Source organism: Hylobates moloch, unplaced genomic scaffold (assembly GCF_009828535.3).
Source record: "Hylobates moloch isolate HMO894 unplaced genomic scaffold, HMol_V3 SCAFFOLD_13, whole genome shotgun sequence".
Classification (NCBI taxonomy): domain Eukaryota; kingdom Metazoa; phylum Chordata; class Mammalia; order Primates; family Hylobatidae; genus Hylobates; species Hylobates moloch.
Window position 1 is genome coordinate 68,365,241 of NW_026652288.1, and position 5,614 is coordinate 68,370,854.

Genomic DNA, 5,614 nt, shown 5'->3' on the forward strand with positions numbered 1-5,614 from the left:
TATTTCAGAGAGAGAAGGAGCAGTTTTTATTTTTTAAAAGTAAGTTTATTTTTATATGAGAGTTGTATGCACTGGATTTTGTTTAGTATATTAGTCCTCAGTTAATAACTTTTCTTAAGTAATAGCAGACATCATGACACAGGATTCCTTCAGTATGTACAGACTGATCTATCTAAATAGTTTACTTCTCAAACGTTTACTGTTCCAGGGTCTGAAATGAAATATAAATACAATGCTCTTGGCCAGGTGTGGTCTACTCGGGAGGCTGAGGCAGGAGAATCACTTGAACCCGGGAGGCGAAGGTTACAGTGAGCCGAGATTGCGCCACTGCACTCCAACCTGGGTGACAGAGAGAGACTCCATCTCAAAATAAATACATACCTACATACATACTATGTTATTTATGCCTATATTTAAGTCACTTTCTAGTCCCTTAAGTACAGAGATTTACTAGTGTAATTAATAATTACTACCCCATGTTTTCATAACTTGAATTTTTTCTTTCCATAAGTCTTTTTTAAAGAACTTTATCTTATTCTAAAGATGACATGATTGTTTGATTGTTTGAAAATACAAATAAGGAGAAAAAAATCATCTATATTCCCTCCACAGAAAATCACTGCTTGTCTGAGAGGTTTTTGCTATCTCAGTGTAGTCTGTTCATTTGTTTCTTCTCTCTCTCTCTCGCTGTGGCTTTTTTTTTTTAGTGAGACAGAGTCACTTTTTCACCCAGGCTGGAGTGTAGTGGTACAATCACGGCTCACTGCAGCTTCCATCTTCTGGGCTCAAGGGATCCTCCCACCTCAGCCTCCCAAGTAGCTGGGACTACAAGCATGCACCACCACATCTGGCTAATTTTTTTATTTTTTAGAGACAAAGTTTTGCTATTCTGCCCAGACTGGTCCCCAGTGATCACTTGAGGAGCCTCAAGTGATCCTCCTCCCTCAGCCTCCCAAAGTGCTGGGACCATAGACACCTGGCCTCATTGTAGTCTTTCTGATATACATTTATATAGCTATTTTTCACACACACGCAAAAAAAAAAAGCTTTACATATGATGTTTGATAACCTGCTTTTTTTCTCTTAACATGTTATAGACAGTTTTCCATCTAATCATCTCTTGATCCAAACAACTTTACTCAATCAATTAGTGTGTATATACCTGTATACAGTCTCTCCAGAGTGGTTATATGTATGTATATCTATCTATCTGTCTATACACACATACATCCACACACACACACACCAAACAGTAAAAATAGGTGAGAGTTCCTTTTTCTTGTGGAATTATGAAATTATGTCACAATTATGTGTAGTGTTGAAAGAGGCCTGGCAAGCAGTGTGAAGAATAAGAGGCGACAACCACCCCCAGACCGACCAAAGCCTGCGCACCGCTGCATCTCATACCCAACGCCTACCTCCCACCTCTGTAGCCCCCGCCACCATGCCCAAGAGAAATGCTGAAGGGGATGCTAAAAGAGATAAAGCCAAAAGGTGAAGGACAAACCATAGAGAAGATCCGCGAGGTTGTCTGCTAAACCTGCTCCTCCAAAGCCAGAGCCTAAGCCTAAAAAGGTCCCTGCAAATAAGGGAGAGAAGGTACCCAAAGGGAAAAAGGGAAAAGCTGATGCTGGCAAGGAGGGGAATAACCCTGCAGAAAATGGAGATGCCAAACAGAATAGGCACAGAAAGCTGAAGGTGCTGCAGATGCCAAGTGAAGTGTGTGCATTTTTTATAACTATGTACTTCTGGTGACTATACAGTTTGAAATACTATTTTTTATCAAGTTTTATAAAAATGCAGAATTTTGTTTTACTTTTATTTTAAGCTATGTTGTTAGCACACAGAACACTTCATTGTTGTTTTGGGGGGAAGAGGCATATGTCCCTAATAGAATGCCTCCAAAGCTGGATTGATGTGGGGAAAACACCTTTCCCTTCTAGTTTTGAGAGACTTCCTCTTGGCTCCCAGGAGAAGGGATTCCCTGACTTTGACACACATGGCCTCTTGGCACAAAAGCCTTGTGGTATGGAAAAACAAATTCATATTTATGTCCTCTTCTCCCTTTCCATCTTTCATCATAGACTTAATTCCCTTAAGCCCAGACATCTGTTGGGACCTGACCCCCAGTCATTGGTTACCAGTGTGTCAGGCAATCTGGACTTTCCAGTGATGCCACTTAGATGGCACCTGTCAAAAGAGCAGTGGTTCCATTTCTAGATTGTGGATCTTTAGATAAATTCTGCCATTTTCACTTCACTTCCTGAAAGTCAGGGTCGGCTTGTGAAAAGTTGTTAAACAACATGCTAAATGTGAAATGTCAAACCTCACTCTAAACTTTCCCTGTTGAGAGCATCAGATGAAGACTTCGTTGGGTTTTATGGTGGCTTTCTGATTTTTGGTAGCCCATTGAAGAAGGGAGTTTGAAAGTTGCTGTATACTGTTAACGATTGTCTGCCCATGTCCTGCCTAAAATACCATGATTGTTTATGGAAAGTATCTTTAATAAAGCTGGATACAGTTTGGCTTAGAAAAAAAAAATAAAAGAAAGAGTCCTGGCATCCAGGGAGCCCAGATGAGAATGTGTATATTGATGTAATTTCTCTTGGCTCTAGCCCATCCCCTTCTCTTATTTTACTCCTAGTACCTCTGTCCTACCAAAAGGAAAGTATGAACTCCTCCTTCTTGACTTTCCTGTACATTTCAGTTTCCAGCCAGGAATTTTGAATGCAGAGGTCTACAATTTTCTTCCGTCATTTTCTAAATAGGCTACTTCTGAGAAACAGGTACCTACATTTGTTTCCCCTGAGTATCACTGTTGTTTAAATTTCACTTATAGGCATGCATGCCATGCTTATCAATTAGAAGTGCTGTTTCCATTCATTAATTGTATGAGCTGATGGTACAATAGTTAGCTCACTAAAAAGATATGTAATGACTGTGTAGGATGTACAGTTTTAAATTGTTAGGATTTGAGGGCCAGGCACGGTGGCTCATGCCTGTAATCCCAGCACTTTGGGAGGCCATGGTGGGTGGATCACTTGAGGTCAGGAGTTAGAAACCAGCCTGGCTGGCTGGACGCGGTGGCTCACGCCTGTAATCCCAGCACTTTGGGAGGCCGAGGCGGGCAGATCACGAGGTCAGGAGATCGAGACCAGCCTGGCTAACATGGTGAAACCCTGTCTCTACTAAATATACAAAAAAATTAGCCAGGCATGGTGGCGGGTGCCTGTAGTCCCAGCTACTTGGGAGGCTGAGGCAGGAGAATGGCGTGAGCTTGCAGTGAGCTGAGATCACGCCACTGCACTCCAGCCTGGGTGACAGAGTGAGACTCCGTCAAAAAAAAAAAAACAAAACAGCCTGGCCAACAGGGTGAAACCCTGTCTCTACTAAAAATACAAAAAAAAAAAAAAAAAAAACAAAAAAAAAAAAAAAAAAAAATTAGCCAGGTGTGGTGGTGGGTGCCTGTAATCCCAGCTTCTTGGGAGTCTGAGGCACAAGAATCACTTCAACCCAGGAGACGGAGGTTGCAGTGATCCAAGATTGCACCACTATACTCCAGCCTGGGTGACAGAGCAAGACCCCGTCTCAAAAAAATAAATAAATAAACATAAATTGTTAGGATTTGGAATAGGTCTAGTATTTTTCTAATACGATGTGAGGCAAGTGGGGGGGAGTGGAGAAAGGAGCTCATTACTGTAGCTCCACAGCAACATATTTACAAGAATATAACTTTCTAGTTAACCTATCAAAAATGAGTGTATATTTTTAATGTTATTATTGTTTGAATTTGGTATACTTGCATACTTCACCAGGCAATCCAATGAGACAAATCAGTTCCCTAATTTAACTTTTAACTTTTTGCCCAAAATAAGATAAGTAACTGTTATAATAACTGTCATTAACTCCCCTTGGTTTCGGTGAGAAAAAAAAAAAGAACTCCCTCTGAGGATTAACTGTGATTTATTCACCAAGCCCAGTCATTGTTTGAGTATCTTAAAGGGTATTAAATGTGACATATTCATGTGAAAAGTTTGTCTTCTTTATATTTGACAGAACAAAATCCACAAATCATTAGACCCAAAACTAAACTTGAGATGAAAGGTCATTGCTTTTTTTCCACCAAGCCATCTAACCAAGCTTAAGCACAAATATAAAACCATCTGCTTACCAGGAGGCAAAGGAGCACAAAATCCATTAGCGCCATATGTATCAACAGAAGTGTGACTTCAGAGCCGCAAATGTTTTCAATATTTTTCCTTCATTATTTTCTGCCAGAAACTTAGTTGGAATGGTTTTCCTTCCATAAAATGCACCAAGTTTCAGTTTGATTATGTAAGTCCTCCCCCCTTATTAAGTAATTACACATATTTTCTCATCCATGTGTCTATATTTCACAAGTAACTGCTTCCTTTTGTTGGCAAGAACAGAAAATTAACCAAAAAAAGAGGGAAGCAATGAGATTTTATTTTCAATGTCTGTCCCTTCTTTCTCCTTAGGGGAACTAACACATCTTCCAATGCATCACAAGATAAAGATGCTGACTCAGTCTATTAAGTCATCCCTGGAGTCTGGGGCACAGCCCTTAATAAGACAGTTTGCTGTACAAAAAGTTGTCTTATTAAATGAATGAAAAATAACTTTTCCTTGCACAAAATTGTCCTTAGTGAAATAACTTAAATATGAGACCAAATTCTCCCATACTTATCCCAAAACATTGCAGAGAGCAAACAGAAAGTCAAAATGACAAAATTGCTTAGAAATTATGCTTTGAAAATTTCACCAAAAATGGGAGGTTAATTGTGGTTGACATATGGGAGTAAAATTCTTGCCAACTGAAAAAAAAAAAGTGAGCAGAACTTCAGAGGGCGGGGGAGGAAACAAAGTAAGTGAGAAAGTTTCAGATACAGTTTTAATGGTTGTACCTTATTTATGTGGATATAGATTTGTCTAAATAATAATCCTTTGCACTTGTGGCTTATAAAATGTAACTTTTTATATCCATTACCTCATTTGATTCTTACAACAATCCTGAGAATAAGACAGAATAAATTACCTCCTAAAATTACAGATGTGGAATCTGAAGTTCAGGAGTGTGAAATGACTTGTCCAAGGTCTCATGTGGCTGGTCAGTGGCAAATCTCCTGACTCTGAATGAGCACTGCCCTACTAGTGCCTTGTTTTGTTTTTGTATGTATGTACGTATGTATGTATGTATGTATGTATGTATGTATGTATGTATGTATGTATTTGGAGATGGAGTCGCACTCTGTGGCCCAGGGTGGAGTGCAGTGGCAACCTCCGTCTCCTGGGTTCAAGCAATTCTCCTGCCTCAGCCTCCCAAGTAGCTGGGACTACAGGCACATGCCGCCAAGCCCAGCTAATTTTTTGTATTTTAGTAGAGACGGGGTTTCAACATGTTGCCCAGGCTGTTCTCAGACTCCTGAACTCAGGCTATCCGCCCACCTCGACCTCCCAAAGTGCTAGAATTACAGGCGTGAGCCACCGTGCCTGGCCTAGTTTTGTTTTTGTTTTTGTTTTTGTTTCAGATGGAGTTTCACTCTTGTTGCCCAGGCTGGAGTGCAATGGAGCGATCTTGGCTCACTGCAACCTC

General features: G+C 40.3%; 1 pseudogene; it reads left to right on the forward strand.

The window, feature by feature from the left end:
* The first annotated feature begins 1,444 nt into the window (after positions 1 to 1,444).
* Positions 1,445 to 1,718, forward strand: LOC116480259 (non-histone chromosomal protein HMG-17-like; annotated as a pseudogene).
* The last annotated feature ends 3,896 nt before the right edge of the window (positions 1,719 to 5,614 follow it).